At 34.5% G+C, this 12682-nt stretch overlaps 1 long non-coding RNA gene across 1 annotated transcript in view; it reads right to left on the reverse strand.

The window, feature by feature from the left end:
• The window catches only part of LOC309620057, a 36240-nt gene that overhangs the window by 9635 nt on the left and 13923 nt on the right, over positions 1–12682 (reverse strand). The window lies entirely within an intron of this gene.

Raw genomic sequence — 12682 nt, forward strand, 5'->3', positions numbered from 1 at the left:
AGGAGAGGATTCTTATACTAGATTATGCACTTCTCTCCTGTCTGTCTCCAGTATTAAACTATCAGCTCTATGAGAGCACGGGCTGTTTCTTTCCTTATTATCTTTAGGGTATCCAGTGCTGACTGAGACACAGTAGGTGCTTAATAGACATGTGCTGAATCAATTAATACCCTCAAAAGCTAAATGGTTCATTAATTGCGCCACACTGTGGAATGTTCTACTATGAAGGAATTAAACAGAATGAAGTAGTTCTATTTGTATTTGACAGTAATAAAACCCTAAACCTTACTGTTAAGAGAGAGAAAAAAAAAAGAAAACTGCAGAAACATAAGTGTGACTTCTGAAACAAAAACTCTCATCTTCTGCCCCTAAATTTTTAAGAGTTCTTTAAACATTAGGGATTTTGGCCTTTTGTCTGTTATTTATGTTGCAAATATATTCTCCCAATTTGCTAGTTGAATTTTGATTTTATTTATGATGTGGGGGATTTTTTGGCAATGCAGAAGCTATCGTTTAAAATTTTTATGCAGTCAAATTTCTCAACCTTTTCTTTCATTGCATCTGGATTTTGAGTCATAGTTTAAAAACTTTTTCCTATACCCAGGCTAAAGAGGAATTCGTCCATATTTGCTTCTAGCACTTTTATGGTATTTTTAATATTTAGATTCCTGATCTATTTGAAGTTTACTCTCTATATGGTATGAAGTGTATATCTAATTTTATCTTATTTTTTCCCAAACTGCTATCCAGTTGTCCAAGTACCATTTATTTTACAAGTCCATTTTTGTCCCAATGTATTGAGATCCCACCTTTATCATATACCAAAATTCTATTCCATTTTTATTTGGGTCTATCTCTGGATTTTCGATTCTTTTTGTTTTTTTCCTACAGTGTAAACATAACTTTTTATTATTTTTTAAAATTTCTATTGGAGTGTACTTATTTACAATATTATGTTAGTTTCTGCTGTACAGTAAAGTGAATCAGTTATACATATACATATATCCATTCTTTTCTTCCCATATAGGTCATTATAGAGTATTGAGTAGAGTTCCCTGTCCTGTACAGTAGATCCTTATTAGTTATCTATTTTATATATAGTAGTGTGTATATGTCAATCCCAATCTCCCAATTTATCCTGCCCCCCCTTCCCCCCAGTAACCATAAGTTTGTTTTCTACATCTGTGACTCTATTTCTGTTTTGTAAATGAGTTCATTTGTACCACTTTTTAAGATTCCACATATAAGCAATATCAAATGATATTTGTCTTTGTCTGACTTACTTCACTCAGTATGACAATCTATAGGTCCATCCATGTTGCTGCAAATGATATTATTTCATTCTTTTTTATAGCTAAGTAATATTGCATTGTATATATGTACCAGATCTTCTTTATCTGGATTTTCTATTCTATTCCACTGGTATGTCTATTCATAAGCCAGTTCCACACTGTTTTAATTACAGAGGCTCTATAGTGTGTTTTAATGTATGGTAGGGATAGTCCCCCCTCCCCTTGTAGCTTTTCTTCTTTAGTGTTTTCCTGGAGATTCTTGAATGATTATTTTTCCATATGAAGTTTAGTTATCAACTTGTCTAGTTCCATAGAGATCTATGTTGGTATTTTTATTGAGATTGCATCAAATTAAAATTAATTTAGGAAGAACTGACATCTTTATGATGTTGACTCTTCCTGTCATAAACAAGGGATATCTTGCCATTTGTTAGAGTCTCTGTTTTTGCCTTTTATGAGGATTTGAAAGTTTATCTCATATAAGTTTTTCACATTTTTTGGTTAAATGTATTCCTAAGTATTTTATCCTCTTTGTTGTTATGGTTAATGGGTTTTTTTCTACCATCGTGTCCTCTAATTGGTTATTATTTATTTGTGTAAATGAAGATTATTGATTTATTTATGTCAATTTTATAGCCTGCTCCTCTAATAAAAAATTTTATTACTTGAGTTATTTTTACGATTGATTCTCTAAGTTTTCCAGGTACACTTTCATGTAATATGCAAATAGAGATAACAGTATATCCTCTTTTCCAATTCCTATGCCATAAATGAACTTCTCTTGTCATTGCATTGGCTAATACTTCTGGTAAAATGTTGAATAACAGTGGAGAGAGTAGACAACTTTAACTAGTTCCTGATATTAGTGGAAGTGCCTCTAGTGTTTCTTCCATTAAAAAACTATCAATTTCTACTGTATTAAGAATGAGTGTTCACTTTTTTCAAAGGTCTTTTATAGGTATCTACAGAAAGAATCATATGAGTTTTCTTTTTAGAACTATCGGTATTATATATTTTCTTTATGGGATTAATAATATTCAACCAACTTTGAATTATTAGCATAAAATCTTCCTGGTCATGGACTATTATTTTCTTAATATGCTGGATCTGTTCACTAATATATTAATAAGTGATCATATTCTATGCTTTTATTCTTCATACTGTTTTTATAAGGTTTATGTTAAAAACTTATACTTGCTTTACCTAAAAAATTAAGTAGTTTTCCTTGCTTTTCAATACTGTAAAACAATTTACAGATCAATGGAACAATCAGGTCTTTGAAAGTTTGGTAGAATTCCCCTGTGAAGCCATCTGGGCCTTGAGCTTTTCTGGTAGACCAGTCAATAACCTTTTCTCTTTCTTTTAGGAAAATTGGTCTATTTAGGCTTTCTAACTCTAATAGTATCAATTTTGGTAACAAATATTTCCTTAGGAAATTATTCATCTCATAAAGTTTTAAAATTTACTTTGATAGAAGCCTGTGAACTAGGTTGAATGATTTTCTGACATTTCTTCAGATTCAATAGTTCTTTTCCCCCAATCCAAAAATGGGCAGAAGACCTAAATAGACATTTCTCCAAAGAAGACACACAGATGGCCAAGAAGCACATGAAAAGCTGCTCAACATCACTAATTATTAGAGAAATGCAAATCAAAACTACAATGAGGTATCACCTCACACCAGTTAGAATGGGCATCATCAGAAAATCTACAGACAACAAATGCTGGAGAGGATGTGGAGAAAAGGAAACCCTCTTGCACTCTTGGTGGGAATGTAAATTGATACAGCCACTATGGAGAACAATATGGAGGTTCCTTAAAAAACTAAAAATAGAATTACCATATGATCCAGCAATCCCACTACTGGGCATATACCCAGAGAAAACCATAATTCATAAAGACACATGCACCCCAATGTCCACTGCAGCACTATTTACAATAGCCAGGTCATGGAAGCAACCTAAATGCCCATCGACAGACGAATGGATAAAGAAGATGTGGTACATATATACAATGGAATATTACTCAGCCACAAAGAGGAACGAAACTGGGTCATTTGTTGAGACGTGGATGGATCTAGAGACTGTCATACAGAGTGAAGTAAGTCAGAAAGAGAAAAACAAATATCGTATATTAATGCATATATGTGGAACCTAGAAAAATGGTACAGATGAACCAGTTTGCAGGGCAGAAATTGAGACACGGATGTAGTGAACAAACGTAAGGACACCAACTGGGGAAAGCAGTGGGGTGGTGGGGGTGGTGGTGTGATGAATTGGGCGATTGGGATTAACATGTATACACTGATGTGTATAAAACTGATGACTACTAATAAGAACCTGCTGTATAAAAAAATAAATAAAATAAAATTCAAAAATTAAAAAAATAATAGTTCTTTTCCCTTATAATTTCTTATTTTGTATTGTATGTCTTTGCTTTCTCCTTTTTTTCTTGATTATGTTAGCTAGTGGTATGTCTATTAATATTTTTCAAGAAACCAAAAAACATGTTTTTCTCTTTTCTACATCATTACTACATTCTACTTGCTAATTTTACATTTAGTATGTCCTTTTTTTTTTAATTTTTTTAATTTGTTTATTTATTTTATGGCTGTGTTGGGTCTTCGTTTCTGTGCAAGGGCTTTCTCTAGTTGCGGCAAGTGGGGGCCACTCTTCATCGCGGTGCGCGGGCCTCTCATTATAGCGGCCTCTCTTGTTGCGGAGCCCAGGCTCCAGACGCGCAGGCTCAGTAATTGTGGCTCACGGGCCTAGTTGCTCCACGGCACGTGGGATCTTCCCAGGCCAGGGCTCGAACCCGTGTCCCCCGCATTGGCAGGCAGACTCTCAACCACTGCGCCACCAGGGAAGCCCATAGTATGTCCTTCTTCATACTTCCTTTTGACTTACCTTGTTTCTTTAACTGTTTGAACTATAAATTTAATTCATTTTTATTATTTTTAGTTGTTATTTATAATTTTAAATTATTTTAAATGTTATTTAATTGATAAAAAGTGTAAGACTTTGAATTTTCCTCTAACCATGCTTTTCATGTATAACAAAGATCCTGATATATACTAATTTCACTATCTTTTAAAAAATTCCATAATTATCATTTCTATTTATTCTCTCACTCAAGTGTTGTTTAATAGGTGGTCAATTAATTTTCAGGAAGAAATGTCATTTGAAAATGAACAGAGGGACTTCCCTGGTGGTAGGTACAGTGGTAAAGAATACGCCTTCCAATGCAGGGGAAAGGGGTTCGATCCCTGGTGGGGGGGAACTAAGATCCCACATGCCATGGGGCAACTAAGCCCACATGCCACAACTACTGAGCTCGCGCGCCTCAGCAAGAGAGCCCGAGTGCCGCAAACTACAGAGCCCACATGCTCTGGAGCCCGTGAGGCACAACTACAGAGCCCACACACCCTGGAGCCCGCGAGGCACAACTAGAGAGAGAAAACCCACACGCCACAACTAGAGGGAAAGCCTGCATGCCACAACTAGAGAGAAGCCCAAGCGCCACAACGAACAGCCCGTGCACTGCAATGAAAGATCCCGCATGCCACAACTAAGACCCGACACAGCCAAAAAGATAAAGAAAATAAAGTAAACAAATATAAAAAATATTTAAAAATGAACAAAGACTCAGATATAATATCAAAGGCCTAACATTTGTGTCAACTGAGTCTCAGAAATACAGAAAAAGAGCCTACTGTTAAAACATTATTAGATATATCAATTACTAAAAGCTTCTCCAAATTGGTAACAATCACAAACCAACCAATTTAAGATCAGGAAACCTCAAACAAAATACCTCATAGGAATACATGCCCACATTCAACATAATCAAACTGCTGAAAAACAACACAAATAAAAAACATTGAAGCAGACAGAACAAAAAATGATACATTACCAATAGGAGAACAATAATTTGAATAGCTGTGTATTTCTCATCAGAAACCACAGTGGCTAAAAGGAAGCAAAAATCTTTTCAAGTGTTAAAGAACTGTCAACCCAAAATTCTATATCCAGAAAAAATATCTTTAATGAATGAGCAATAAATATAGACATTCCATGAAGAAGGAAAACTAAGAGGATTCACTGCCAATAGACATTCTCTGAAAGAAATATTAAAGGAAGTTTAGACTGAAGAGAAATAAAACCAAAAGGAAACTTGGAATATTGAAAATAAAGAGCAAGAGAAATGATAAATATTTGGGTAAATAAAATGAACTAATCTTCTCATCTACTATTCTTTAAAATATGTTTGATGGTTGAAAGAAAAAATTGTGACATTGTTCAAAGGGATTTTCAGTGTATTCATATGTAATATATAAGACAAATATAACAAAGGGAGAAATAAATGGATTCATAAGGTGTTAAAGACTCTATACTCCACTTGAAATGAAAAATATGGATTGTAAGTAGATTGTAAAAAGTTAAGTATCTATACGGAAATCCCTAGAACAATCACTGAAATATTTATACAAAGATATAAAGTAAAAAACATAACAGGTAAATTAAAATGGAATACTAATAAATGTTTAAACAAAAGAAGGCAATATGAGGAAACAGAGGAATATAGATCGAGGGAAGAAAGAGAAAACGTTTAAATTTAGACGTAAATCCAAGCATATTAATAAAGACGCAGACGTACAGAATGGACTTGAGGACACAGGGAGGGGGAAGGGTAAGCTGGGATGAAGTGAGAGAGTGGCATGGACTTATATATACTACCAAATGTAAAATAGATAGCTAGTGGGAAGCAGCTGCATAGCACAAGGAGATCAGCTCAGTGCTTTGTGACCACCTAGAGGGGTGGGGTAGGGAGGGTGGGAGGGAGACGCAAGAGGGAGGAGATATGGGAATATATGTATACGTATAGCTGATTCACTTTTTTATAAAGCAGAAACTAACACACCATTGTAAAGCAATTATACTCCAATAAAGATGTTTAAAAAAATGTTTGGAAAGTCACTAAATAAATGAATGATTTCAGCCTTCAACAATCATAAATAGAAAACCTTGGGGAAAGAGGAGAATCTGACTTCAACACTTAGTACATCATATTATTCAAATGTTAAGTTTTCAACAAAAACCCACAAGGTATAAAAAACAAACAAACAAACAAAAAAACCCCAGAAAACTATGGCCCATTTACAGGAAAAGAAAAAAAAAAACCCTAAATTCAAAGAACAATCCCTGAGAAATTCCAGACTTTTGAATTACTAAAAAGACAAATACTTCATATCAACTGTATTAAATATGATCAAAGAGTTAAGGGAAACCATAGACAATGAACTAAAGGAAATCAGGAAAACAATATATGAACAAAATGAGAAAATCTATGAAGAGATAGAAATTGTATAAAGGAAACAAATAGAAATTCAGGAGCTGAAAGGTACAGCAGTGGATTCATGAAAATATTCACTAGAGCAATTCAGCAGTAGATCTGAGTAGGCAGAATAAAGAATCAGCAAATTTGAAGACAGAACAATTCAAATTGTCCAGTCTAAAAGAAGAGTGAAAAATAATGAAGAACAGTGAAGAGAGCCTAAGGAACCTGTGGGGTATTATCAAGCAGAGCAACATACACATTATAGGAGTCCAAGGAGGAAGAGAGGGAGAAAAGGACAGAAAGAATATTTGAAAAAAATACTAGCCAAAAACTTAAGAAGTTTAATGGAATACATGAATCTACGTATTAAAAAGCTCAAAAAACTCCCAGTAGGATATACTCAAAGAGATCCACACTGAAATACATTTTAAGCAAACTGTCAAAAGACAAATATGAACAAAGAATTGTGAGTGTAGCAAGAGAGATATGACTCTTCACATAAAGGATATTCTCAATAAGATAAATTTATGATTTCTCATCAGAAGCCATGGAGGACAGAAGGCAGTGGGATGACACTTAAAATGCTGAACGGAAAAAACTGACAAAAATTCTACATCCAGCAAAACTATCCTTCAAACATGAAGGAGGAATTATGACACTCCCAGATACACAAGTGCTGAAGGAGTTCATTATGTGTAGACCTGCCCTACAAGAAATGTAAAAGGGGGTCTATCACATTGAAATGAAAGGACACTACATAGTAACTCAAAGCCATTTTTGAAGGAATAAAGTTCTTCATTAAAGGTAAATACATGAGCAAATATGAAAGACAGTAGTATTGTAATTTGTTTTTTATGTACAGTTTTTATATCCTATAGGATGTAGAAGGGAAATGCATAAAATAATTATAAATTGATGTTAATGGTTACACACTAAATAATGATGTAATTTGTCACATCAATAACATAAAATGGGGGAGGTGGAGCTGTAAAGGAGTAGTGTTTTTGTATGTGATTGAAGAGGAGTTGATATTAATTTTTAAAAGACTGTTATAATTTTAGGATGGGATGTTATATGAAATCCCATGGGAACCTCAAAGAAAATATCTATAGAAATACACAAAAAGAAATGAGAAGGGATCAAATATGTCACTACTAAAAACTAACTAAACAAAAAAGAAGACAGTAATGGAAGAAATGAGGGACAAAAGGAGTTCTCATTTTTATATCTTAGATCAATACACACAAAGACACTTTAGCTATAAGGACACCTATCGGTTTAAAATTAAAGGATGAAAAAAGATATTACATACAAAGAGTAAACAAAAGAGAGCAGAGAGTTTATACTAATATCAGACAAGATAGACTCTAAGTTAAAAATTTAAAACTGTTACAAGAGGCAAAGAGGGACATTATGCATAGATAAAAGGGTCAATTTTGCCAGATGTAACAATTATAAACATATATGCACCAAACATCAGAGTCCCAAAATAGGCAAAGTAAACATAGACAGAATTGAAGAGAGAAATAGAGAGCTCTGCAAAAGTAGTAGGAGACTTTAGTACCCCACTTTCAATAATGGATAGAACACCCAGACAGAAAATCAAAAAGGAAATAGAAGACTTGAGCAACACTGTAAATTAATTGAACCTACAGACATATGAAGGCTACACCACCCAACAACAGCATAATAAACATTTTTCTCAAGTGTACATGGAATATTCTCCATAATAGATGCATATGTTAGGACACAAAACAAATCTTAATAAATTTAATAGACTGAAATCATACCAAGTACCTTTTCTGATTACAATAGAATCAAAGTAGAAATCAGAAGCAGAAGGAAAACTGGAAAATTCACATATATGAGGAAATTAAACACCACACTCTTAAACAACCATGGGTTGAAGAAGAAAACACAAGTGAAATTATAAAATATTTTGAGACAAATGAAAATAAAAACACAACCCCCAAACTTATAGCATGTAGTGAAAGCAGTGCTAACAGGGAAGTTTATAACTGTAAATGCTTACATTAAAAAGAAGAAAGATCTCTAATCAACAACCTAACTTTACACCATAAGGAATTTAAAAAGAACACACTAAATCCAAAGCTAGCAGAGGATGGAAATAACAAAGACTAGAGCATTGATAAATAAGATAGAAATAGAAGAACAATAGAGAAAATTAATGAAACCAATAGTTGATTTGTCCAAAGATCAACAAAATTGATGAAGTTTTAGCTATACTAAGAAAAAAGAAAAAAGACTGAAATAAATAAACCTGAAATGAAAGTGGAGCTATTACAACCAATTTTACAGAAATAAAAATAATTATAATAAAGGCCACATATGACAAGCCCACAAATACATCATATTCAATGGTGAAAAGCTGAAAGCTTTCCTCTAAGATCAGGAAAAAGACAAGGATGCCCACTCTTGCCACTTTTACTCAATATAGTAGCAGAAGTCCTAGTCAGAGAAATTAGGCAATAAAAAGAAGGAAAAGCCATCCAAATTGGAAAGGAAGAGGTAAAACTGTCACTATTTGCAGATGACATGATATTATATATAGAAAGCCCTAAAGACTCTACAAAAAACTGATAGAACTAACAAATTATTTCAGTGAAGCTACAGGATACAAAATCAATATACAAGCATCACTTGCATTTCTATACACTAATAGCAAACTATCAGAAAGAGAAATTAAGAAAGCAATCCCATTTCCAACGGCATCAAAAGGAATAAAATACTTGGGAATAAATTTAAATAAAATACTTGGGAATAAATTTTTACACTGAAAACTATAAGACTTTGATGAAAAAAACGGAAGACACAAATAAATTGAAAGATATTCCATGCTCATGGAACAGAAGAATTAATATCCACACCACACAAAGCCAACTACAGATTCAATGAGATCTCTATTAAACTTCCAATGACATTTTTCATAAAAATAGAAAAAAAAATCCTAAAAATTTGTATGGAATCACAAAAGATCCCAAATAGCCAAAGCAGTCTTGAGAAAGAACAACAAAGCTGAAGGCATCACACTTCCTAATTTGAAACTATATTAAAAAATTATAGTATTCAAAACAGTATGGTATCATCTTAAAAACAGACACATAGATCAAGGGAACAGAATAGAAAGCCCAGAAATAAACCCATGTATACATGGTCAATTAATCTCCAACAAAGGAACCTGGAATATGTAATGAAGAAAGGAAAGGATAGTTTCTTTAAAAAATGGTGCTGGGAAAACTGGAAGCCATTGGAAATGTTCCTCAAAAAATTAAAAATAGAACTACCATATAATCCAGCAATCCCACTTATGGTTATATACCTGAGGACATGAAATCACTATCTTGAAGAGATATCTGCATTCTGTGTTCATTGCAGCATTATTTACCATAGCCAAGACATGAAAACAACCTACATGTCCACTGATGACTGCATGGGTAAAGAAAATGTGGTATATATTTACAATGGAATATTATACAGCCATAAAACAGAAGGTAATCCTGCCACTTGCAACAACATAGATGGAACTTGAGTTCGTTATGCTAAGTGAAATAAGTTAGACAGAGAAAGACCAATAATGAATGACCTCATTCATATGTGGGATCTAAAAACAAAAACAGAAACAACTGAACTCAGGGAAAGAGAGAACAGATTGGTGGTTGCCAGAGGTGGGGAGTGAGGAGTGGGGGAGATGAGTGAAGGTGGTCAAAATGTACAAACTTCTAGTTATAAGATAATTAAGTCCTGGGGCTGAAATTACAGCATGGTGACTATAGTTAGCAATCTTGTACTGTGTATTTGAATGTTCCTAAGAGATTAGATGTTAAAAGTCCTCATCACAAGACTTTGATATCACTTTGGTATACAGAAGTATTTATTTCTAGGCTCTCTATACTATTCCATTGGTCTATATGTCTGTCTTTATGCCAGTACTATACTGTTTTAATTTCTGTAGGCTTGTTTTAAGTTTTGAAATTGGCAAATGTGAGACCTCCAACTTTGTCCTTGTTTTTCAAGATTGTTTTGGCAATTTGAAGTCCCTTGAGATTCCACATGAATTTTTAGATTTATTTTTCTATTTCTACAAAAAATATTGGGATTTTGATAGGAATTGCATTGAATCTATCAATCACACTCGGTAGTACTGATTTCTAACAATATTAAGTCTTCTAATTCATGAACACAGGATGTCTTTCCATTTATTTGTGTCTTTAATTTCTTTCAGTGATGTTTTATAGTTTTCAGTGAGCAAGCCTTTCACCTGCTTGGTTAAGTTTATTCCTAAGTATTTTGTTGTTTTTGATTCTATTGTAAATGGAATTGTCTTCTTAATTTACTTTTAGGATTGTTTATTCTTAGTATATAGAAATACAACTGATATTTGTGTGTTGAATTTGTATCCTGTAACTTTGCTGAATTTATTAGTCCTAACAGATTTTTTTTTATAGAATCTTTTGGTTTAATAGCATTATGTTGTCTGTATATCATCAAATTATTTTTGACAAGTGTGCCAAGAGCATTCAATGCAGAGAGAACAGCCTTTTCTACCATTGGTTTTGGGAAAACTGGATATCCACAAGCAAAAGAATGAACCCTTACTTTACACTATATCCATCAAAATGGATCACAGACCTAAACATAAGAGCTGCAACTGTAAAACTCTTAGAAGCAAATATAAGGGGACAGCTTCATGTCATTGGATTTGGTCATTTTTTTGGATATGACACCAAATGCACAGGCAACAAAAGAACAAAAACCAGATAAATTGGACTTCATGAAAATTAAAACCTTTTGTGCATTAAAGGATGCTATCAACAGAATGAAAAGGGAACCCACAGAACAGAAGAAAATACTTACAAATGTATCTAATAAGGGATTAATAGAATATGTAAAGATCTCCTACAACTCAACAGCAAAAACAAAAACAACTAAAAATAGGCAAAGAACTTGAATAGACACTTATCCTGAGAAGATGGATTAATGGCCAATAAGCACATGAAAAGATGCTCAGCATCACTAATCATTAAGGAAATGTAAATGAATTCCACAATGAGATAGCAGTCAACATTTATTAGGATGGCTATTACCAAAAAAAAATGGAGAATGAAACACTTCCTTTGTCTCTCCCCTTCAATCTACAACCAGTAAATCATCCATAATTCAACAAAGGTTCCTCTGCCCAACACACCAGAAGCCAGAAAGTTCTACACATCTGTAGATCTAAAGGTGGGTGGACTAGAATACATAGAGGAGGCGGAACCAGGGTGAACAGGGGAGGCTGTGCCTGCAATCCCAGCCCCTCAGGCACAGTGATGGGCCCCCCAGCCCCAGAGAACCTGGTAGCAGTAGCAGAGACAGCACACATGACTCCAGCCTCCCAGTGACAGCAGTGCTCTCTACCACAGGAACCAAACAGCAGTGGCAGCACAGCCTGCAACCCCATCCTCCCAGCCACAGAGGCACCTGCCACTCCAGCCCCCCAGCCCACAGTGGCTGTACCTTCAAACTTGACAACTCCAGATGTGGCAAAGGCATGCCCCTGAACCTCCCCCTCTCCCTGAGGCAGTGGAGCCTGCAACCCAGGCAACCCAGACACAGTGGAAGCACCCACCAACCCAGTGCCCCAGGCGGCAATGCCATCAACAGCAGTGACACTGGCAGCAACAAGGCACCAGCAACCCCAGAGGCACAAGCAGTGACAAAGAGGGCATCAGATGACACCTCTGTCAGAGGTAGTAGAGTGTAGAAAGTGTAGATTCTCAAATATACCCAGAGGCAGCTCAGGTAGGAGAAACCAAAAACTTGTGCTTTAGCGCCACCTACTGAAAAACAAAAGAAAGCCCTCTAATCACTAATCTCTTGAATTGTTAGAATCAAGTAAAAAAAAAAAAAAGAACTATGTAAAGAAGATAGGTGTTTGTTATTTCAAATGTACCAGTAGAGGAACCACTCATCAAACACCATGAAAAACCACAGTAACATGGTATCACAAAAAAAAGACAAAACTCCAGAAACCAAACTTAATATCATGGAAT

The sequence above is a fragment of the Balaenoptera borealis genome, assembly GCF_965194805.1.
Source record: "Balaenoptera borealis genome assembly, chromosome: X".
NCBI classification, from domain to species: Eukaryota; Metazoa; Chordata; class Mammalia; order Artiodactyla; family Balaenopteridae; genus Balaenoptera; species Balaenoptera borealis.